This window comes from Gossypium arboreum, chromosome 13 (genome assembly GCF_025698485.1).
Source record: "Gossypium arboreum isolate Shixiya-1 chromosome 13, ASM2569848v2, whole genome shotgun sequence".
In the NCBI taxonomy this organism is placed as follows: domain Eukaryota; kingdom Viridiplantae; phylum Streptophyta; class Magnoliopsida; order Malvales; family Malvaceae; genus Gossypium; species Gossypium arboreum.
Window position 1 is genome coordinate 92346060 of NC_069082.1, and position 26304 is coordinate 92372363.

A 26304-nucleotide genomic window follows, 5' to 3' on the forward strand; every position below is an offset into this window, starting at 1 on the left:
ATTTTTAATTAGAAGTAATTAGTAGAAAGGATTAAATTAAATAGAGCATAAAAGCTTAATCATAGAATAGAGAAAGGATAAAGGATTAAATTAGTAATTAAACTAAATTAGTGACATGTGTAAGTTAGAAAATAAATACATGTGTATTTAAATTATTAGTACAAGTGTATATAATATATAAATTTACTTATAAATTAAGTAAAAGATATTTACTTATTATTATTATTATTATTATTATTATTATTATTATTATTATTATATTTTATCAATTAATTGAGATAATGAAAATGTATGGTGATGAAATATTACATGTGTACATGTGTGTATGAATACACATGTAGTATTTTATTTGTATTAATTAGATATTTTATAATTAATTATTAATTTAGTAAATAAAAGAAATAAAATGAAATAAAGAATAAATAAAAGAAAGAAAAACAAGAAAAAGAAACAAAGAAGAAACGAGATAGAAAGAAAGAAAGAAGAAAAGAAAAGAAAAAGGAGAAATTAGGGTTTGAAAGCTTGGAAGTTAAATTGGTAAGTCAATTAAGTCCCTTTCTTAGTGATTTTGATGTTGTTGAAGTTCTAAAGTTGAATACTTTTGAATTTGTGTCAAAATATTGAAAGATGATAGACTTTTAAGTAGGGTTTATGTTGAACTAATGATGAAATTAAGAGTTTAATTGATAGAAATTTTGATTTAAATTGATTAAAGGATTGAATTGTAAACAAGGTCATAAGTTTTGTGTTGTACGGACTAAATTGATAGAAATTCAAAATTATGGAAAAATGACAAAAGTTTGATGGTTAGATTAAAGTTTTGATGGAAATTGAATAAGGAAATAATATGAATTATAAAAAGGAAGAAGATGAAAATAGTTAGGACAAATTTGGGATTTAGGTTAAAGTTGCATGGAAAGTTATTATTTTCTATAAAATAAGTGTGTTATTAATTAATTGTAATTAAGCTAATTTTCGTAGCAAACAAGGAAACCGAGACATTGAATGCGAAGGGAAAGGAAAAAGTGATCGAGGAGTAGCTCGAGAAAATATCAGTTTGTATTACCTTAATTCAAGTTATTTATTATTAAATGTTTAATTTCAATATATGTGCATGAAAAATGAAATTAAGGTAAGTAGTGATATTTGAATTGAATGAGAATTGGATTTGATTGATGAATGTATACATGTGTGAAATTGAATTGTATAATGATTTGTGGTGAATTTGAAATTGTGATTGAATTGTTATTGCGATGGATTTGAATTAGAATGATTATGATCAACTGAAAGTGAAAGTGATATGAATATGTGATTCCGATACCCTATTAACTAGTCGGGCTAGGGTGGATATAGTTGGCATGCCATAGGATAGGAAGAGTTCAGGGATTTTTCGACCTTAAGTCGATGAGACACTTGGTGTGTCATATTTGCTTCAGATAGATTCGATGAGGCGTTGGTCGCCACTTTGCTTCGACTTAGCCAATGAGAAGTTGGTTGTCACTTATTTGCTTCGAACTATCCGATGAGGCGTTGGCCGCAACTCTGGTGTGTTTGGTTGGATCCGTGTATCCTCCAAAGTCCGAGTTATGTTAATAAGGGAAATATATGTGAAGAGAAAAATCAAATGAAATTGATAAATTGAATTATTGAATGAAATGAGAAAGTGATATTGTAAGATGAATTGAGAAATGCAATTTGTGCTATGAGATTGAAGGCATAAAACCAAGGTTCATGAATTATTCATATTTGAATGTGAATTGGATATTTATATGTGATTGAGAGATGAACCAAAGGTTCATGAATAGTTGGTAATCTTATTGAAGAAATATTGAATCAAATAATGAAAATGATACAATGGAAATATGATAACTTGGTATGAATTATATGTAACACCCCAAACCCGGCCCAGACGTTGTGACCGGATCTGACATGCCACATCGAAGCGTTCAAAACATTTTATATTGTTGATCCTGAAAAACTTACTTAGTGTTTTAAAAGATAATTTCATTATAGGATAAAGTGAATGGAAGTCATGCACCGTAGGAAACCGGAAAAGAGGTGGTGAGTCCATCTGACCGCTATACCAAGCTCCTTCGGATCCAATCCTAGACATGCACACCGCCATTGCCACACCTTAACATCATGTATATTTCTAGGAAACCGATTTGATTAAGTCATTTTAGGAAAAGTGATTAATTTTGGAAAATACTTTCATTGCGGAAGCTTTGCTTGTTGTCGTGTTATTTTGAAATCAATTGTTGTTTTTTTTTTTAAAAACGTGCCCTAAAGCTATCCAATTTCAACAGTTAAAATAAGTAATACCTATCTTAGTAATACATATTAAAACTATCAAAAATAATTAAGCAGCCTTACTACGTTTAAAAACCCAAAACTTCAAACGTAAATAAAAGGATGTCCAGTTCACCAGAAGAAAATCAAACTTTAAGCGGGTGGCCACTCAATTCCCTCACGACTCTAAGCCCACTATGGTTGGGGATTTCTGCGTGGATGAAAATAAAAGGGTGAGTTTGGGAAACTCGGTGTGTAAGGAAAACCCATTCAAAGCCCAAGTCAGCTCAAGCCTATTGGCCTAAGCCCATTCAGGTAACAGTGGTACTAGACCAGAGCCCTTTTCAGATTACAATAAACTGGGCCTTAACCTCTTATTCAGATAACAGTATGGCTCACAGGCCCATTTCAAAATACATGCAATATTAATAACATATGCAAGCCCATTTGGGAGAGTACTCAACCCACCAACCACTACACTCCACCCGTATTCACCCTACACTCCATGTGGGGAATAGCTCAACCCACCCAAATTTAACACTCCACAGCTTGCACCTTTGCTGCTCGCTTATCATAAATTGAGGCAAAGCCTCCAGTACATGGACAAGCCACTTTCAATACTTCCTCCGTCAATATCCCAATCCCATGCATCAATAATAACAACATAGCATGCAGTAAATAACAATAGTCAAACATGCATTTAGGTCAATTTAACCCTAGGGGTATTTCGGTAATTTATCTACTAGGGGTAAAACTGTAAATTTTCTACTTTTAAAGGTATTTCTGTAATTTATCTATTTTAGGGTTTTCATGCATATTCCTACTTTTCACGTACTAACAGAATCACGTACCAAGGGTTCTTACTGAATTGGGCCCGTTGGCCTATCATTCCAATTTTGGCCCATTAAGCCCAAACATATCGAGGGCACAGAAATCATGCACTTTGCAGTCCAAATTTTGCAGCTTACCAAAAACATTAATCGATTTACCTCACGAGCATTCGCACACTCGCAAATCTACAAAATACCGGTTTTCGGCATTTTGGCTTTTCGACTTTTGCTGATCCAGATTAAGAAAGAGGGTGTTAGTTACACACCTGTTTGCGACGATATGCTGACGAGATCCACACACGAACCACCTACAATTGGATTACTAACACGTTAATCTAACTATTCAAAAACAAACTACGTATTAACCCCTTACAATATTCGGCCAACCATACCTACAGATCATAGTAAGCTTATAAGAAATCAATAAGCAACTCATTAACAAATTTTTGTCAATGTTTACCACATAATCATAATTTCACTGCAAGCTGTCTTCCTGAGCAACAGTCACTAAATCATTTATAACTCGAGCTACGAAACTCCAAATCAAGTGCCGTTAATTTTCCATAAAAATAGACTCATATATATTATATCCATAAAATTTTCAGAATTTTTGGTTTGGCCAATCAATACCAGATTTTTCTCAAAGTTTCGCATGTTTCACTGTTTGACTAATCTGACCACTCTTCATTACGAATCAAATTTCTCATTGTACAGAATTCAAAATATGTTCTCGTTTATTTCATTTGAAACTAGACTCAAAAATATTTAATTACATAATTTATTCAGCTTCTAATTCATCTCCCACAATTTATGGTGATTTTCCAAAGTCACGTTACTGCTGCTGTCCCAAGCAGATTTATTACCAAATTCACTCATTCACACATAACTTGCATGCATGTTATTTAAACATGTATATCACCAATCAATCATCACATATCTATGATTTTACTTAAGTATAATCTCCATTTCATCATTTTAAAGCACACCATGTTAGCCGATTTTTCCCCTTAGCATCTAAGGCACATGCATGCTCATTTGTTTGGCTCAACTTCACCTATCTTCCATTTTTCATCAAAAGAACATGAAACAAAAACCATTTCCTTCATTTTAATTCATGACTAAATGCTCACAACACAACTAAAAACCAAAATATGCTTCAAGAGTTAAGGTAGAATTAAAAAGAACTCATGAACCTCAAAATAAAAGCAAACTACCATGAACTTACCTTCAATTTTTCTTCCCCAAGTGACCGAACATTCAAGAGCTTTCTCCTCTCCTTTCTCTTCTCTAACTTTAGGCTATGATGAACAAAGATGGACAAAACTTTGTTCTTTTCACCCCCCTTTTTTTTTAATAAAATTTCATATTTCATCCATTTAATTCTTTAATACAAAAGACATGAAATTCCCATCATGGAACATTTACCTAACCCATTATCATGAAACATTTACCTAACCCATTATCATGGAACATTTACCTAACCCATTATCAATTTGTATCAATTTGTACCATAAATTATGGATATCAAGTGCACATTTTGTCTACAACAACATGATGACCAGCCACTACATGTAAAATGGGAGGTTTGTCATACAAATCCTCCTATTTTGCACTCCTATTTATTTGGCCACTTCAATTTAGCCTATAGCATTTTCAAACATTTTCACATAGGTCCTATTTCATAATTTCACCCCCTTTTTCTTATGGAACAAAAATTAACTAAAATTGCCGGGTTCTATCTTAAGCTTGGGCCTTCTAGAGGCCCACTAACATAATTAAACCTATGCCAACATTCACAGAATTCCCGAAAATTGGGGCGTTACATTATATGTATGATTTGTTAATTATCTATGCATGTTTATGATATTTTATATTTGCTTTAATTTGAATTATGGTAATACCACTGAGTATTTCCAATACTCAGCGTACGGTTTGTTTCCGTGTGCAGGCTAGGTAAAGTTGAAGTTCAGTATAGCATCTAAGTCAATCCCGACCTCATCTTCGTTTCTGGTGATGAATCTGTATTTTGGAAATGTGGCATGTATTAGGTTTTGTTTTAGTCACTTAAATATATTTTATGTTTTGGGTGTAAGGTAATTTGTAACTTTTAAGAAGTATTTGAAATAAATAAATGAATGTTATTTGATCAAGATTTATAAGTCAATGTTTTGGGTATGAATTAGGTGTGTTTAATATGTGAAAGTAGCTCAAAAATGGTGAAAAATCATGTTTTTACAGGGCCAAGTCACATGGGTGTATGCCCAGGCCGTGTGGCAAAGTCATAATTGCCCACAGGTTAGTCCTACTGCCGTGTGAGCAAGACAGATCTGCCCATGGGCTGGCCCCATGGCCATGGGAGCCCCACGGGCAGGCCATACGGGCATGTCCCAGGCCGCACGGGCGTGTGCCCCTATTCTCAAGGAAAAGTTTCCAAAGTTCCCGATTTAATCCCAAAACACTTCCTAAGTATTTTTTTTGCCTTGTAGGTCCATATTAGGGACTTAAAGGTAGAATTTGAAAAATTTTAAATTGAAATATAGATTTATGACTCGGTGTTGTTTGTTATTAGCGTCTAATTTCGATAATGCCTCGTAACCCTATTTTAGCGATGGGTTGGGCTTAACGGGTGTTACACAAACGCATCCTTCAGTATCTCCAAAATACTATGAACTATGGTCTTCACATTACTAAAACTGCCAACATAGATTTGGTTGGCTACTCAGATGCAAATTGGGGAACAGATATAGATGATTGAAGGTCTATTACAGGTTTTTGTGTGTTCCTTGGGGGCAACCCTGTAGCCTGAGGATTGAAAAAGCAACAGATTGTCTCCAGGGCAACAACAAAAGCTGAATATAGAAGACTAGCCCTTACAGTTACAAAAGTATTTTGGCTTGAGTCTCTTTTGTTAGAACTACATGTTTCAACCTCAAGAAAAACGAAAATGTGGTGTGATAACTTAAGTGCCGTTGCTGTTTCTGCAAATTCGGTGTTGCACTTAAAGTTTAACCACATTGAGTTAGACATCTTCTTTGTTTGAGAAAAGATTGCAACTGAAAAGCTTAGTGTGGGGCATATTCCAGCACAGGAACAAGTTGCAGATGTCTTCACCAAACCCTTGTCAATCCCCTTATTCACAAAATTCAGATCGTGTCTAGAAGTAGTTACGAAAATTTGTTGACTCAGTAGAAGTGAAGCAGATGGAGGTATGTTAAGGAATGGAAACAATTATAGTAGTTAGTAGTTAGAGCTTGGTAGTTATAGTAGTTATAGTTAGTTAACTGTTAATACTTTGTGTTATAAATGTTGTGCTTTGTACTCTATAACTCATCTTCTTTAGTTAATCAGTTTCACTTTTCTTGATTCATGCTGTAGATCTCATTAGACTACCACATAGGACATCCAAGTTGGCATTTAAAATCCATTTGGGCTGCCATGTAGGACCGCCGTTATGGAGGTAATAGAGCTTAACGGTAGAGTGGCCATTTCATAACAGAACGATAATGTAAGTGACTAAAACATAACATTTTAAACTTAAGTAACTAAAATGTAATCTGTGTCAAACAAAAGTGACTATTTTTATAGTTTACCTTAACATTTAAAACTACTGTATTTCTTTTAACAAAAATAATAAGCATCTAATCTTATTGCTAGTGCAACCTCGATTTAAAGAAGGGACGTTAGAAGTTTTGAATTTTATTATATATCAATTTGATTTAAATTTATTTTCAATTGAATTAATTATTAATTCAACATTTATAATGATTGATTGAGTATAGGTACAATCTTCAATTTTAATCTTCAATGTTTATTTTTTTTTCAATTTAATCTTTACCTTTTTAGTTAAATTTGGTTCTCAATCTTTTAAAAAAGTCGAATTTGACTATCAACTTTTCAAAAACAAAAGTTAATTTGTTGTTTTAAACGAAAATACTGACTAAAATATTAATTTTTAAACATAGTAACTCGAATGACAATTCACTTATATTTCATGTTAATTTTATTTTTAATTTTATGAAATTTTAATTTTTTTGAATTTTAATATTTTATTTTAAAAAAATTATTTGTTGACAATGGCTTATACGAGAAATAGTACCATGGCAACATAAAAGTACATGTGAATTGTCATGCAAGTTGCCACACCAACATTATTTAAAAAATTAATATTTTAGCCAGCATTTCCGTTAAAAAAAGCAATCTAACTCTTTTTCTGAAAAGTTGAGGGTTAAATTTGACAAAAAAAAAAGAACCAAATTAACAAAAGATGTAAACATTGAGAGCTAAATTTGACATTGAGTATTATTATAAGTTGTAAGTATGTTAGAAAGATTAATTATGAAAATAAAAGGGATAAATACCATAACCATACACGAACTATGATTTAATGTGCAATTGTATACATGAATTTTGATTTTATATAATTTTATATATGAAATTTTGATTTGATTTAATTATTGTAAATTATTAACACAATTATTGATAAAATATTATTTTGTATTTATTAGGATTTTATGTGTATAATTATACCAAATTAGTGTGATAAAAGTTGGAAGAGTTGTGGACACAGGTGGGGCAAACACAATGCAGCAACAAAAATAGCTAATCTTTGGCCAACACTTGATGTTAAGTTATAATTTCCTGAAAGCAGTTGGTTTAGGTTAACTGCAATGGAGCTGTGTTTAATGTATGATGTTAGAGAATGTTCTCCAACTTCATAGGAACTTTCATTTTCAATCCCTATAAATATTCCCACTCCACTTAATTTATATTACTAACTCATACCACCTTACCAATTTCCAAATGAAATATTTTGCTACCATAATTAACTAATATGGAAAATAATTGCAAAACAAATGACATTGATGCATAAATGTATCATAAAATTAGATATTAAGCATCATCATTGTAAAAATATAATTTGAACATTTTAAAAAAAATTAAATCAATGTGATAAATTACATAAAATATAAGCTATTCAAAAGTTACAATTTGGTCATTGAACTATGCAAAAGTTTTTATTTAAATCATTGGATTATTAAAACTAATGTCATATGACTTTCTCCATTCACAATACCTTTACCAATTGCAAGCTCTTTTACCCCTTCTCTTTTATAGTTCATTTTTTTTCATGAAACAACTGTGGACATCATGAATCTACAGATCAAAACTCAAACATATTTTTCTCCAATCTCCAACATTGATTATCAAATCAACTTAGATCTAAGGTATGTTCTTGTACTCATCGATGGGTATTGATCCATTGTACCAATTATTGAATCATCGCTTAGAGGTCGCTGGCGGAACTATTTTTTTCTAAAAACTTAACATGTTACGACCCGAATTTAGGCAATGTTGGAAAATATGATTTTGAAACCTCATTTTTGTAAACCAAGTTTGTAAAGATAAAACAGGATGATATACGGAGTTAATATGAAAATATATTAAAGATCGATTAAGTAATTCAACTAAGAAATTTTTTAATTAAAGCTTAGGGACTAAAATGTAAAATACCAATTACTATTGAATTTTAGTTTAAAAATTCTTCAGGACTTAATTTGCAATTATTCAAAGCACTAAAATGATTATTTAACCATTTTTATCATGAGATAGTGGAAGATGATGGTGTTTCCCACTTAGTTTTAATATTATAATTAAAATGTATAATTATGTCTTAATTAAATAAATTAATAATGATTAATTAAGTGCAACAGACCGTTTTTCAGTGGTGTCTGAAACAGTGATTTTGGAGCCACCAAATTCGACGAGTAAGTTCATAAATATTAAGTCAAATGTGATTTTAAAAAGGTTTTTGATTGGGTAATTTATGTTATTTAAGTGATTTATTAAGTTTAAGTGGCAAGACCCTAAGGTCAAGTGGTTTTAGGAAATGAGGTATCGAGACCTCGTTTCTATAAATTGACTTCGTTTCATGAAGGCGGTATTAAAGTTTCGTTGAAAAATTTTAATGGTTCAATATTTAATTAATTAAAAAGGACTAAATCGTAATAGATGTAAAATTTGATCACTATTTAATTTGAGTGATTAAATGGTTAATTAAATAAAGGAAAAATGACTTAATTGGTAATTATACCATTCAAGGAGTTAGTGGACAATTATGTGCATGAAATTGATGTTTTATTTATTTATTAACCAAGGCTAAAATGGTAATTTGATAAATTAAATTAAAATAAATAAAACCAAAATGTTTTATTCATCTTTTACAGTTTCTTTTTCACGGATTGTAAATGGAGAAAGAATCCATTGTTAACCTTGGAATTTCGGCAACTTGACAAGCTAGCATGGCATGTTATTTTAGCCTCGTTTTTAATGATTTTTATATTTTTAAGATCGTTGCAACTAGGTCTAGCTAGCCCGTAACTTCAATTTTGAAACTGTTAAAGATTTTGAATGTTGTCATTAATGAACCTTGTGATTTTAGATGTTAATTGATGAATTTGAGATATTAGTTGTTATTTAAAAGTATTTTATTAAGTGATTTTTGATGAATTTATCGATTAGGGACTAAATTATTGAAATAGTAAAAGTACAAGGATTTGATGTGACATTGTTGCAATAATGGGCTGTATTGGATGCCATAAGTATTTTGCTAGGCTCAATTTTGCGTAAAAATGGTTAATTTGCATGTTTTAGGCTTAATGACTAAATTGAATAAAAATAAAACTTTAAGGGAAATTTTGTAAAAATATCAAAAATGACTAAATTGCATAAAATACATTTTTAACTATCTAAATTAATGGATTGAATGAAATTTTTAATTTAGATTAAGATTGGGTGGAAAATCGAGGAGAATGGAAAATTACCAAAATATCCTTGTACTTTGACATTTCTGCAATTTTGCCAAGTAAGTTTGTATGAACTATATTATGTAGAATGTTGATTAAATTGAATTTTAATATATGATTTTATTGAAAATGAATCGATATACATATGTTATTATACAAGTTATCATGTTGTGAGATGACGTAAATCCAACGACGTACGACGACTATCGAGCCCCGTTTGAACCTTAAGAATACATAGGATACAAATGACGTGTCATTAGGGTTTAAATATTTAGGATTCTGGTCTTAAATGTCCTACTGGTGGCTGAGTTTCGGTATGTGTTGGGGATACTCCACAACTCGTGTGAGCAGACCCATTTCGTAGCTCGTGTGAGCAAGCCCATTTCACAGCTCGTGTGAGCATATATGTACAGGAAAGGATAGGCTACGATTATATGATTCACACACTTCGTATGAGCTATCCCGCATATCCAACGGTATTCTATTTGGTTCAACGGGCATAAATTTACAAGGATATGGTAAGTGTTCTATATGAACCAAGACATGTATGTATGAAAGACTTCGAAATGTTGAATTACATGGAAAATATGTTGTTATGTTAAGATGGATGATAGATCCAATTGAATTATGCTCAAGTACAATGGTTATTCATGTCAAATTTATATGAATCATGTCTAAATGAACTGAATCATGTCTAAATGAACTAACATGTGTTGTTGATGTACTTAGGCTTATGCCAAGTCTGTGAATATGATTGATGTTTACGATTATGCTTGTACCATGCATATGAAACAGGTAAGAAAAGGGAATGAAACGGTAAGTACATAATTGAGATGTATTATTATGTTATAAAAGGTTTTAATCTAATAAATGATGTACTTATATGTGAGTAAACTGCTTATGCTATGGTTGAATCTACCAATATTATGGAAAAATTCACTGAGTTAAGAATTAATAATGTTGTTAAAGCTTATCATAAGCATTGGGAATGGAATGGAATGGAAAGTAACTAAATTGAAAAGTGTATAATCTTATAAAAAGATTGATGGTTATACATTATGTCCCATAAAATTCTTTCATGTTATGAATTACAAACATATTTGACATTAATGAATTTGCTCATTTGTGAGTTGATGATCATATAGATTTATTAATTTTGGCATTGGAATAGCGTTATGTCTATTCTAATAAGTTTATTATAGAAATGGAATTTTATGCTTAAAGTTTATATAAGCTTACTAACCATACATAGCTTACATAGTTATTTTCCTTTACCTTGTAGATTATCAAAAGTTCGATTGGGTTAGAAGCTAGTCAGGGATCCATCATACTATTCATCAAGTTTATTGGTAGATTTTGATGCTTTGGTCGTGGTTATAATGGCATGTATAGGTGGGCGTATGTCTAATGTTTAGTTAATGATATCGACATGTAATGTTGCTTTGAATTTGTGAAACTTATGATATTTGATGCCTTAATGATTGGTGTGCTTTTGGCATTTTGATGTTTAAAGGTTGGTCTTTATAAGATTAAACTGATGTATTGTTTTATGGCCAAAGTGGTAAGAGTTGGCATGTTTGCAAAGTGATCATTTAGGGCATGTTTGATATGAAATTTAGTCAAGTCTATTTGTTTGAATTATGACCATTTGGACATAATTTGGTATGTATATATGTTGGTTATTGGAACCATTTGAAATTGGTTAGAATGGTGACATTTAAATGGTTTTGATGCATGTGAGAAGTAGTCCCAATGGTAAGGTCATTTTGATATGTTCGATATGGAAACAAGTTAACAGAAAAATGGTTAAATATGCACATGTATAGGTGTTTTGTGCTTGTTGATATAGCCATTGTGTTTGGCTTGTAATTATGGTATTCTGGATGATGCATTAGTTGTTATGTTGGCATGCATATGTGGTCTTATAATGGTTGATATTTTGGCATGTTGGTAGTTAAAGGTTGGGCATTGGAATGATATATAAAATGCATGCTATGAAATGTTATTTTGATATGCTTGAATGTGATCATTGAGGTATGGAAATTGATAGTGAACATTGAGTTAATAAATGGCTAGTTTGGTGTGCTTGGATGTGTTGACATATGGTCAAGTTTTCTAAAGCAGTGATGATAGGTGTTGAATAGTCAAATTGATGTTTTTGAGTATGATATTGGTATGTGAATATCATGGTAAATTTTGGCATAAAATTAGTTATAAAGGTTAGTTGATTTGTGGTTAAACTTAACAAATGTATAATCATGTTTGATTGTTGTGATTGAGGTGCCTTTTGGTCATATTGGTTGTATGATCAAATACTATGATGATCTAGCTTGAATATGCATATGTTAGGTACATTTTGAACGCTTGAATATAGGTGCAAATGACTTGTAAGGGTGTGCTTGAATTGGGTGAAAGAAATGGCTTGAATTTGGCCTATTTCTTGTCCACACATCCTAAGACACGGGCATGTGTCTCAGCCTTGTGTGACATACAGCCACGCGACACGACCGTGTGTCCCCTGTACGTTTTTAAAGGTTTTATTTCGAGAGTTACACGGCCTGGCACACGGGCGTGTGACTTGGCCGTGTGACCTAAGTCAGAAAGTTACACGGGCTGGGACACAGCCGTGTGTCCCTACTTTGAATGCCCACATAGCTTGAGACACAGGCATGTGTCTCAGCCGTGTAAGTCACACGGCTGTGTAACCCCTGTAGCATGAATTTTTCTATCTTTTTCCATGAAGTTCTAAATATTTTCAGTTTAGTCCCGAATCATTTCTAAAGTGTTTCTAAGGCCTCGAGGGCTCGAAAAAAGGATGTTATGCATACATTTGAATGGAATATAATGTGTTTTATAAATGGTTGTAATCGAATGTTTTAAGTTAAAAGTTCCTAGTAATGCTCCGTAACTCTATTCCGGCGATGGATACGGGTTAGGGGTGTTACATTAACCCTAATTAATTAACTAATCCTAGTATATATTAGGTTATAGTGGAAAAATTAAAGCCATTATCATCTTTTCTCATTTATGTTGTCCAAGTTGAAGAAAGAAAATAAAAAACCTATTTCATCTATTCAACTTTCAACCATTCAATTTTCTAAGGTAATTAAGCTAAATCTTTGGAAATTTTCTAGAATATGAATCATGGGAGCTTGATCTAGCCCATGTGGTCATTCTTTCAATTAGTTTATCAAGTTGCCATTAAAGCATAATTGATGAAATTAAGCTTGAAATTGAAGAGATTGTTAGATAGTGAACTTAGATTATGTTAAGGATTAAGTTAGAAATTAAATTAAGCTTTTTAGATAACTTTGTGATATTAGGGACTAAATTGAATAAATTGAAAATTTCAATAAATTAAGCTATAAATGAAAATTATAAGGTCCCTTATGAAATAATGTGAAATCATATTTTGATCTGATGTTAGATATAGAAGAATGTGAGCATTTCAGTTATAAAGACTAAAATGAATAAAATGAAAAATATGTTGGTTGTGTATTTTAATGTGATTTGGATGTGAACTGACATTGTTTTATAATTAAATTATCGAATGTAGCTAAAGATGATGTCGGGACATAGCTAAATACGACACTGGTCCATCTTAAGAGAAGGGAAAGACGAGAGACAAAAATTTAGTTTGTAGGAAAGACGAGAGACAAAAATTCAGTTTGTACTTTTATGATTCGAGTTCAATATATATACACATATACATACATGGATGTTACGAATTGGTTTATATGTGGTAAATGTTCTATTTGTCTCATGAGTCGATTTATATGAAGTAAGATGAAATGTTATGAATTGAGTTGAAATGAACATAACATATCCAAGCATAAAATGAAATTGTGATATATGATATGTGATCTAAAAATGGTATGAAACTTTGATATGTGAATATGTAAATGATGTATAATTGGAACATTGGTTACCCTATTAACTATTTTGACAAAGTTGGATATATTCGACATGCCGTAGAATTATATTTGTGTACGAGTTTATGGTTCGATTTTACCTATGAGGTGCAGAGTGCATATTTCCTTCGAATGTCCAATGAGGTGCGGAGTACATTTTACTTCGGCTATACCGATGAGGTGCGAAGCACAATTAATACTTTGAACATTCTAATGAGGTACTATGTGCCGTATTGGTGTGATGGTTGGTGTAACGCCCCAATTTTCAGGAATTCTGTGAATGTTGGCATAGGTTTAATTATGTTAGTGGGCCTCTAGAAGGCCCAAGCTTAAGATAAAACCCGACAATTTTAGTTAATTTTTGTTCCATAAGAAAAAAGTGGTGAAATTATAAAATAGAACCTATATGAAAATGTTTGAAAATGCTATAGGCTAAATTGAAGTGACCAAATAAATAGGAGTGCAAAATAGGAGGATTTGCATGACAAACCTCCCATTTTACATGAAGTGGCCAGCCATCATGTTGTTGTAGACAATATGAGCACTTGATATCCATAATTCATGGTACAAATTGATAATGGGTTAGGTAAATGTTACATGATAATGGATTAGGTAAATATTCCATGATAATGGGTTAGGTAAATGTTCCATGATAATGGTTTAGGTAAATGTTCCATGATGGGCATTTCATGTCTTTTGTATTAAGGAATTAAATGGATGAAATATGAAATTTTATTAAAAGAAAAAGGGGTGAAAAGAACAAAGTTTTGTCCATCTTTGTTCATCATAGCCTAAAGTTAGAGAAGAGAAAGGAGAGGAGAAAGCTCTTGAATGTTCGGTCACTTGGGGAAGAAAATTGAAGGTAAGTTCATGGTAGTTTGCTTCTATCTTGATGTTCATGAGTTCTTTTTGATTCTACCTTAACTCTTGAAGCATATTTTGGTTTTAGTTGTGTTGTGAGCATTTAGTCATGAATTAAAATGAAGGAAATGGTTGTTGTTTCATGTTCTTTTGATGAAAAATGGAAGATAGGTGAAGTTGAGCCAAACAAATGAGCATGCATGTGCCTTAGATGCTAAGGGGAAAAATCGGCTAACATGTTGTGCTTTAAAATGATGAAATGGAGATTATACTTAAGGAAAATCATAGATATGTGATGATTGATTGGTGATATACATGTTTAAATAACAAGCATGCAAGTTAGGTGTGAAAGAGTGATTTGGTAATAAATCTGCTTGGGGCAGCAGTAGTAACGTGATTTTTGGAAAATCACCATAGATTGTGGGAGATGAGTTAGAAGCTGCATAAATTATGTAATTAAAGCTTAATGAGTCTAGTTTCAAATGGAATAAACGAGAACATATTTTGAATTCTGTACAATGAGAAATTTGATTCGTAATGAAGAGTGGTCAGATTAGTCAAACAGTGAAACATGGGAAACTTTAAGAAAAATCTGGTATTGATTGGCCATACCAAAAATTCTGAAAATTTTATGGATAGAAGATATATGAGTCTATTTTTAGGGAAAATTAACGGCACTTGATTTGGAGTTTCGTAGCTCCAGTTATAAATGATTTAGTGACTGTTGCTCAGGAAGACAGCTTGCAGTGAAATTATGATTATATGGTAAACATTGACAAAAATTTGTTAATGAGTTGCTTATTGATTTCTTATAAGCTTACTATGATCTGTAGGTGTGGTTGGCGAATATTGTAAGGGGTTAATCGTAGTTCGTATTTGAATAGTTAGATTAACGTCTTAGTAATCCAATTGTAGGCGTTCGTGTGTGGATCTCGGCAAGATATCGTCGCAAATGTGTGTAACTAACACCCTCTTTCTTAGTCTGGATCGGCAAAAGTCGAAAAGCGAAATGCCGAAAACCGGTATTTTGTAGATTTGCGAGAAAAGCGAATGCTCGTGAGGTAAATCGATTAATGTTTTTGGTAAGCTGCAAAATTTAGACTGCAAAGTGCATGATTTCTGTGCCCTCGATATTTTTGGGCTTAATGGGCCAAAATTGGAATGATGGGCCAACGGGCCCAATTCGGTAAGAACCCTCGGTACGTGAGTCTGTTAGTACGTGAAAAGTAGGAATATGCATGAAAAACCCTAAAAACAGCTAAATTACTATAATACCCCTATGTATGGAAAATTACTGTTATACCCCTAGGTACAAAATTACCGAAATACCCCTAGGGTTAAATTGACCTAAATGCATGTTTGACTGTTGTTATTTACTGCATGCCATGTTGTTCTTATCTGATGCATGGGATTGGGATATTGACGGAGGAAGTACTGAAAGTGGCTTGTCCACGTCTTGGAGGCTTTGCCTCAATTTATCGATAATCGAGCGAAAGGCCGCAAATGTGGAGTGTTAAATTTGGGTGGGTTGAGCTATTCCCACATGGAGTGTATGGCTGGTACGGGTGGAGTGTAGTGGTTGGTGGGTTGAGTAGTCTCCCCAAATGGGCTTGCATATGTTTATTGATGTTGCATGTATTTTGAAATGGGCTTATGGGCCATACTGTTATCTGAATAAGGGGCTAAGGCCCAGTTTATTGTAATCTGAAAAGGGCTCGTCCAGACCACTTATTATCTGAATGGGCTTAGGCCCAATAGGCTTGAGCTGACTTGGGCTTTGAATGGGTTTTCCTTACACACGAGTTTCCCCAAACTCACCCCTTTTATTTTCATCCACACAGGAAATCCCCAACCATAGTGGGCTTGGAGCTGTGAGGGAATTCGGAGTGGCCACCCGTTCTGAAAGTTTGATTTTCTTCTGGTGAACTAGACATCCTTTTAATTACGTTTGAGGTTTTGGGCTTTTAAATGTAATAAGGCCGCTTATTTATTTTTGATGGTTTTTAATATGTATTACTAAGATAAGTATTACTTATATTTAACTGTTGAAATTGGATAGCTTTAGAGCGTGTTTTCAAAAACAACAATTGATTTCAAAATAACACGACAACAAGTAAAGCTTCCGCAATGAAAGTATTTTCCAAGATTAATCACTTTTCCTAAAATTGACTTAATCAAATCGGTTTCCTAGAAATATCCATGACGTTAAGGTGTGGCAATGGCGGTATGCATGTCTAGGATTGGATCCGAAGGGAGCTTGGTACTTAAGCAGTCCGATGGACTCACCACCTCTTTTCCAATTTCCTACCTAGTGCACAGCTTCCATTCACTTTAACCTATAATGAAATTATCTTTTAAAACACTAAGTAAGTTTTTCTGGATCAACAAAATAAAATGTTTTGAACGCTTCGATGTGGCATGTCGGATCCGATCATAACGTCTAGGCCGGGTTTGGGGTGTTACAGTTGGATGATTCATGTATCCCTCTTGAGTCTGTGCCGTGTATCCATATTAATATAAAATGTGGAAAATGTCAGCATCTGAAAGATCATGTGAATCGATTTATATGAGCCTCGAAGGTCGATGTGGAAACGAAATGAATCAATAGATTCAAGAAAGAAATAAGATATGAAATGAATAATTGGCATTGTAATAGGCCCATTTGGCCCGGGCCCACATCAAAACCAAAACAGAATAAAAATAACAAAAAATAATAAATAAAGTCCAAATTTACAGTCCATTAAACAAGTCCAAATAAGCCCGAATTAATAAAACCAAAACCCATGAAATTAGACCTAATCCTAACCCATTACACAGCCCAAGAACCTAACCCAAAACTTAGCCCATTAACTATTTTCAGAAATTGGAAACCTTAGGCCACCAAGCCGCCTTTCTTATGCACCGCAAACACCATCAGTAGCCCCAAACAGTGAAGCTTCTGGAAGACTTCGCGTCACACCCCACGAACGGCCTCGCCATGTCAGCAGCACCACGGCCTCCACACTTGCAACAGATTAACAAACAAAAAGAGAAAGCAGCAAGTTGACAGCAGATTACATCAAATTACAGCAACAAAATCTATTTCTTTTTCCTTTTATTTTTATTTATTTTTCGGTTATTAAAACTGGATAGAATGAAATGTATAGGGATCTTTTTTTCCCCTTCTTTTTACGAAGAGAATAATAGTCGAATACACACATATATGAAAAGAATAGAAATCAGTTCAAAGAGAGTTTTCAAGAGGTGATTTTAGAGTTTACTTTTTTCTTTCGATTTTGGTTTCTATTTTTTTTCTTTGATTTTCATTATTGTGTGTGAAATACAAAATAAATAAGGGCGTAAGCACTTATCTGATGGAAGAAGCCTTCGAATCCTTGTTTACTTCATTGAAATCGAAGCTTTGATGAGGATTCGGGGGGGTCCGATTTGACGACATGGAGATGAAGGGTAAAGAACCTTTTGGTTCGGTCGACTGAGAGGGGGGAGAAGAGGTTCAAAAATTTTGAAAGAAAAGGGTTTTGGAAACTGTTTTGAGAAGAATAATCGGTCTGAGGTTATTAGGGCTTTTGTTTTTATTCATATATATGTCCAAAAATGGCGTCGTTTGGTAAAACAAGGATCTGTGCGTTGACCCGTTTGGAGGCCCGGATTTGCGCCTTTTCACCCTGAAAGGTCAATTTTTGCGACGAGTCCCTCCTATCCTGCATTGATCTGTTTTTCGGCCTTGATTCTATTTACTTATTTTTACATTTTCCCTGTGATTTACGCATTGCTGCGATTTGGTCCTTGTTTAAATGCCGCGTTTCGAAGCTTGGGATATTTGTATTTTAAATCCCTAACCATTGGTGCATGTTTCATCTTAGTCTAATCTTTGGTTTTATTGATTTTATTTGTTTATAGATTGTCCTCTTAATCTTATTTTCATTTCAATCAAGTTTTTTAATTTATGTTTTTATTCGCTTTTATTTAAGATTTTATTATTTGTTTTCTAAAATTATCTTAACATAGTTTTTCAAATATTGCTTTAATTTGTTATTTCATTCATTTGTATAATTGTTTCTTTAAATTGTTCTATTATTTAAAATTTCTATTTTAAAATTTTCTTTATACATGTATTTTTATTTTCAAAATTTATACATTATACATTATATATTATTTTAAAATTTATATTATACATTATTATTTATATATTGTTAATTTTATATTATTTTATGTATATATCACTTCTTGAATTTATTCACATACATATATTTTTATATATTTATACAAAAACTAGCTCTTTTAAAAAGCCTATTTTATTATATATATATATATATTTTTCAACACTTTCATCTATTATTTTTATACATATATATATATATATATATTAATTCTATTAAGTTTTGCATTTTATTTGTGTTATCAATTTTAATTCAAATTGTTTTGTATTTCATTGATTTCAAACTTTATTTCAATTCTCTCATATGTTGCCTATTTTTAAAATTTTTGTACATATAATTTAGTTTAAAATTATATACATGTATTGGTTTCAAAGTTTCTTTTGTTCATTTATTTTAAATTTTTTATTATCCTTCAAAATTTGTTTTACATTTTATTAATTTGCCATGTAAATGTTATAAAATATATATATTTTCAAAAAGAAGTTCATCGGGCTTTGATTGCTAATATCGCTTCAATATGAAAAGATGGAATATCATTATTGTATATGTCAGATTGGATTTTCGCATTGTTATCTTTGTTATTCAATAGTGTAATGTTATGTTGAATTCACATATATTTGTGCTATGCTTGATACCATGTTTTTGTCTCCCACGTATTTGGGCCCGATTTTTAATTGTTTTGTTCTTTTATATCCCAAGCGAACTAAATAAATGCATTTTGAGATAATTTACAACCATTTATTTAAACTTCTTTGTTAAAAACAAGGCAATATTCAATATTTAGAAATTCGGAAAAACGTGCCCTACCGTGCTGGGTACGATTTTTCGTTGGACTAAATATCTAAATATCCTTTTATAATTTTTAACCTAAAAGGTTTTGGAAGTCAAATATCAATCATATTTTCAAAGGTATGAAGAATCGCGCCCAATCGTGCTGGATGTGATGCTACATTCTTTTGAAACGAGAGAATTTTGACGACCAACTTGAACCACTTAAGTGTTTGAATAAGAACCACATTTCAAAAACTCTTTTTTTAAAATCTAGACATAAAGGCAGCACTTAATCAATCTGGTATCAGTTTTTGGGCATAATGAGGGTGTTAACCCATCCTCATACGTAACCGACTCCCGAACCCATCTTTTTACGTGGACCAAAAATGGATTTAAATGGAACAAAATGTTTTAGTAGGTGACCCAATCACACATTCGGTTTTAAAAGTCGATTCTCATTTTTTTTCAAAATAAATGGTTTCGACAGGCATATTATGACATGGAAATGAATGTAACTTATTGTTAGAAAGTATGACATGGTATGTTCATATGAAATTGTCAAATGAATTAATGTATAAACTTGGTATATGAGACATGAATTGCTTAAACTAGTTCATTAAGGTATTATATTAACAACTAATTAGATTAATTAAATTACTAATTATTGAAAAGAAAAACATCATCTTCCTTCATCTTTTCCACCATCCACCAAATAAGAAGAAAATCATTTCTTCCTTTTATTCTACGATTGTTGAACCTAGATAAAGGAAAATGGGTGATTTTATCATCAAATTTTGGTTAAATTTTAGTTAAAATATAATAGTATTAAGGACTTGTTACTTAAATTATTAAATTAGTGAGTTTAATATGAAATTCCATTAATGAAAAACTTGAAGAAGTTAGAAGTTTAATATTCAATTCATGCATGTTAATAGTAGTTAAGGTTATTGTTATTTATGATGAAATTTTAGTGAAAAGTATGGAATTAGGCTAGAATTAAGCATAGTTAAATAGTTAAATTTTGTGTAATTAAAGACTTATTTGTAAATAATAAAACTTTGTTGAAAATGAATAATGGTTGTAAGAGGTCCATGTACTATATTTATTAAGTCGGTTTAAATTCAGTCTAGTACATTGTGAGAAATGAGTGTTTCAAATATTAGGGTATACAAAGACTAAATTGACTAAAATGCATTCATGTTTATAATGTATTGATTTGCATTTGAATTGTGTGATTAATGGATTTCATATATCCAAATTTATAGTACGTAGCTAAAGACGACGCCGACATGTCAAAAGTAAAAGGAAAGGCAAAACAACCAACAAATAGCTAATTTGGTTTGTACTCTTATAATTAGAGTTCGTTAAATAATTAAATATATATGCTTGAATTTTCAAATGATCAAAAATAGTAATATATTGATATGGTTATATTTGAAAGCTACATATATACATGTTTTTGTAATTGTGGTCATTGGTATGTGATTTGTATATGTTTGTGCTGACTTAATATTAAACGATGATTAATTATGAAATTTGTACTATTAACGTAGTCAGATAGAGTCACAAGTATAGTTGACATGCCATAGGGTCCATATTGATAGGTGAGAGATTCAGCGCCATGTGTGTACATATTGTGATAGTTCTCTAATACCCAATGGGTTGAGAACTTATCACCAGCTCAAATACCCTGGGGTTACATACATATTTTGGTGTGGTTGGTGGGATCAGTGCATTTAAGTCTGATTAGCACTTCGGTGCGTATTTGGTGTGTTGGTGGATTGATTCATGTATCCATTCTTGTATCCATTTTGAAAACGATTTTCTTACACAGCGAAAAACTAAAATTTTGAAAACCGACCCAATTTGTGATATTTATAGCATTAAACCTTGAACCAAAATCATATTTGTGTTTTTTGGATAAGTGGATCCTTGACATGTTCTAACTTTCAACCAAACGATCTTATCCGCTATTCTCATACAGCGAACTGCTTCGAGTGTGGGCTCAAACCAATTGAATCAAAACACAGAACTAGAAAAAGTTTTCTTTTATCTTTAGGGTGAAAACAAAAATTCTCTCTTTAATAGAAATAAGTAGAATTGTTATTTTAGAAAAATATATTTAATAGTTAAGAATAAGTTCTCTCTATTTTTTGGCAGAGTAACAATCTCTCCAAGTTCTGTAAATATCTCTACCGGTGCTATCTATTTATAGGGAAAGAAGGTAAAACCCTTATTAAATTGTAGAAGTTCATTTCAAATAGAAAAAAAACTTGCTAGTTCAATTAGGAGAGGGAGAAGGGCTAATAGGGTGTGATTCCTCTCATATGTATTATGATGAGGATTCGGGTCTCTCATTGTATTGGGCACAATTGATAGAGTGTGCTTCCCCTTATATGTATTATGATGAAGATTTGGGCCTTTCATTGTATTAGGCACAATTATATGTGCTTTCTGGACTTTTAACTCAACACTTTATAATTTAATCCAACCCAATACATATTTTTATATTTTCCAAAATAAACATTAATTTTCCAATTAAATAAATTTCACATCCCAAATTTACCCCTAATAAAATTATGATGATTTTACCATTGGTAAATTTTCCAAGAAAATATATTCAATATTTCACAACTAAACTTGTTCACTGTGACTAAATGATTTATTTTTATTTTCGGGCTTAAAAACTGCTTAAAAACATAAATTTATTCTTCCAATCATTTTTAAGTAATCCATATATATTTGCAAATAGATCATTTCTCATTTCTCATTTCTCATTTCTCATTTTCATTTTCATTTTTTTGAAACCCATATTCATTTCCAAATGATTTCATTTCTCTATTTCGGAGAAAATTATAATCATTTCTGAATGTTTTCTATTTCTCTGTTTCTATTCATTCTGTTCATTTTGATTCAAACACGCAATTCATTTACGGTCTCAATGAGCTAGAAGAGGGACCGATTGGTGATATGTAATTAGGTCTCAAATGATTTATAATTAAGTTCTGATTTTTATCCTGTTAATTATAAACTCAATTAGTCACGAAGTCATTTCATTATAGTATCGTGATGGAGTTATCTTTAACGACTTACCATTACGAAAGCATCCACTAAGTGCTCGTCCAATGACTTTGTTATACGTATGTTACCCTCATAGGATATCCTTAATCTCTTTGGGATAATATTCGCCCTCCTAATATGATCCTCTTTTATCTCATGATAATCATTACATCTTCCTTCATAAAAAGTCAATTACTATCAAATTGTAATCAAGTCATTCATCATATAAATGAATGACCCGTGACCACGTTTACTTTCATCAATCATGTAATCCTAATGAAAGGATATCATTTACCTATGTCTCAGGCTATAAATTCCACTGTTGTGAATGACGCAACGTACAACAGAAGTCATACACCCAACGCCCCAGCTTTCGGTTCCTTATCTATTCGAGCTCAGATTTTTACTTACAAAAAAATGTACGACTCACGCATAAATAGTTTGTCATTCACTTAAGATTTAGGTATGTCACACTATGAATGTCATAAGTGAATAAATCTATAAATGAATTCAAGATCTATTTTTCATAGGTCCAGTTTGATATACTGTTAGTCTAGTCAGTCACATCTATGTCTCTATCTTTTGGGAGTAATTCCCTCCAATACCCAAGACAGCATGTAACACCCTGAAAATTTCTACAGTAAGATATTATCCTTAATATAGTAAAATAAGGAAATAAAGTGACAAGAAGAAGAAAATTTGAGTTATGTCACTGGGAAGTATATTATGATATACTGATTTAAGACAGGACTAAATTGTAAAAGTGAGAAAAGTTTTGTGGCCCAAGAGTAAATACTCAAAATTTGAGGGATTAAAATATAAATATGAAAAGTTGAAGGACTAATAGTGCAAATATTTTAAGGGTGGAATGATCTAGAAACCAATGAAAATTGATGAGCTAGGACCAAATTGAATAGGTGAAGAATTATGAGGGACTAAATTGCAATTTTACCAAATTAAGTGATGACTCAAGAATGGAATTTTAAAAGATCACTAAGGGCCAAATGGTCAATTTGAAGAGAGAGAAATCTAGAGACAATGATGATGTTGGAGATATTTTAGATAAATTAAATAAAAAATATTAGTTTATTAATACTTTAAATTGATTTTTAAATGATATTTTATTATTTTATTATTATTTTATTTAGGATATATAAAGAAAGAAAGATGAGGAATCATCATCTTTTCTTTCCCATGCAAACCAAAGTGAGAGAGAGGAAGAAGAAAAGAAGTTTTCTTTCTTTATAATTTGGTCCTTCCACAAAAAATTCACCATTTTCACCTAGAAATCAAAAGAATTTCCATAGCTACTAAGAGAGAAAAATGTTAAGGAGACCATGAGGAGTTAGAATATCAAGTTGGATTCAAGAAATTGAAGCTGGAGGAGAGAGAAAATCAAGTTAAAGATTAGTATCAATAGAACAAGTTAAGTACATCAAGATTTCAATATGTTTTTAAGTTTGTTATTATTGACAAAGCATGGAAATAATGTAATAGTAGAGTTTTCTTACATAAGGTCCTATATTCTTGATATGTTAGTGAAGAGAAAAGGTGTAGAAAAAGAAAATAAGGGTGTTATAACATGGTAATTAATATCTTGCACTAAAACAGTTTTGGACAGTAGCAGTAGTCTAACTTTGAAAAATCATCAAAAATTGTAAAAATCTAATTATAGGATGAATAAAAAATTAAATTAAATATTATTAAGTCTAGTTTCTTATATAATAAATGATGTAAGCAATGGAATTGTAAATCATGAGATATGATAAATTTTGTGAGACAAGGTCAGAATGATTTCGGGTTCCCCTGTTCTGACTTTGTAAAATCATAAAAAATTGGATAAAATAATTATGGGCTTAAATTTATATATTTAGAATCCTGAATGAGTCTATTTTCAATATAAACAAACGGAAACATCATTCGAATTCTGTATGAGGAGATAATTAATTTTTAGTGAAGAAGGGTCACAACTGTCAGACAGCAGAATAAGGGTGACTTTAAAGAATAAACTGTACTTATTGGCTAAACCAAAAATTCTGGAAATTTTATGGAAATAATATATATGAGTCTAATTTCAGGGAAAATTATCAGATCTTAATTTGGAGTTCTATATCTCCAGATATAAATAATTTAGTGATTATGATGCAGATAGACAGCTTGAATATTCATAAAAGTAAATAATAAAAATTATAGATAATGTTACTTACAAGTGTGTATATACATTAAGGATGTGGAATGGAGAGGAGGAGGAGGAAAAATATGTATGAATATTCATCTAGCATGGCTAATTTGCATATTTTAGGCTCAAGGACTAAATTGAATAAAAGTAAAACTTTATGGGTAATTTTGTAAAAATGTCAGAAATGACCAAATTGCATGAAATGGATTATTTTATTATTTTAAATTATAAAATTAAATGAAATTATTAATTTAGTTCAAGATTGGGGGAAAACATGTTTTAGGGATTAAATTGAAAAGAGTTGAAATTATGGAAAATTCTGATATTTTATAGAATTCATGGGCTGTTATCAATATGTATGAGAATAATAGCTGGAAATAAGGATTAAATTGCAAGAATTTTATTTTCCTGACCCTAAGGATGAAATCATCATTAATTAAAAGTTTAGGGGCAAAATGGTAATTTTGCCTAGAGCATTAATTAAATGCATTAGAATATGAAATGAATGAAAATGATGATCAAATTTATTTATAAAGATCCGGAAGACTCAAATACGAAACTTGATCGTGGAAAAGAAAAGATATCGGATTAATGAAATTATAAACACAACAAGCAATGAGGTAAGTTTGTGTAACTTGAATTATATTTTTAAATACTTGAAATATGTGGTTATGTGATGAAAATATGATTTGAATGTTCAATTCATGATAATTGATGAAATATTGATAATACTCGATATAAATTGAAAATAAATCCCGGTTGAATGGAATGGAATTCGATGGATCATTGGAAAAGGAATTGACGGTAAAAAGGATCTGGCCCGGACGGGTGATCCTATTCTGATATAGCCCTCCCGAAGAATACGTGTAAAATGGATTTAGCACGGATGGGTAATCCGAATTAGGGTCTGAATTTAGCCTGGACTGGTAATTCAGATCCAAGCTCATTAGAGTAATTGTCGTTGCAGGGGATTTAGCCTGGACTGGTAATCCCGACAATACTCTATGAGTTTATATTACAGGGGATTTAGCCTGGACTGGTAATCTCGCTGTAAGGATGAGGTTCGTGGGAGTGTGCTTTCTGAAATGAAATGTGTAAGACCATGGTTGAAAGATACCATGGCAACGTGATAAGAAATGTGTAAGACCATGGTTGAAAGACACCATGGCAACATGATATGAAATGTGTAAGACCATGGTTGAAGGACACCATGACAACATGATATGAAATGTGTAAGACCATGATTGAAAGACACCATGGAAAAATGATATGAAATGTGCAAGAACATGGTTGAAAGATACCATGGCAACAGGATATAAAATGTGTAAGACCATGGTTGAAAGATACCATGGCAACATGATATCAAATGTGTAAGACCATGGTTGAAAGATACCATGGCAACAGGATATCAAATGTGTAAGACCATGGTTGAAAGATACC

The 26304-nt window shown here is 31.7% G+C and overlaps 2 long non-coding RNA genes across 2 annotated transcripts in view; one reads left to right on the forward strand and one right to left on the reverse strand.

Annotated features, from left to right (window-relative positions):
• Window positions 1–16736, forward strand: part of LOC128286906 (uncharacterized) — an 83743-nt gene extending 67007 nt beyond the window's left edge. The window contains exon 3 of the long non-coding RNA XR_008277595.1: window positions 16536–16736. This is a non-coding gene — a long non-coding RNA (uncharacterized LOC128286906). The remainder of the gene's footprint in view (window positions 1–16535) is intronic.
• Window positions 3095–4469, reverse strand: LOC128286907 (uncharacterized). The gene is made up of 2 exons (XR_008277596.1): window positions 4345–4469; window positions 3095–3427 (listed from the first exon to the last, which is right to left on the reverse strand). It is a non-coding gene; the product is annotated as an uncharacterized LOC128286907 (long non-coding RNA).
• Window positions 16737–26304: the final 9568 nt, after the last annotated feature.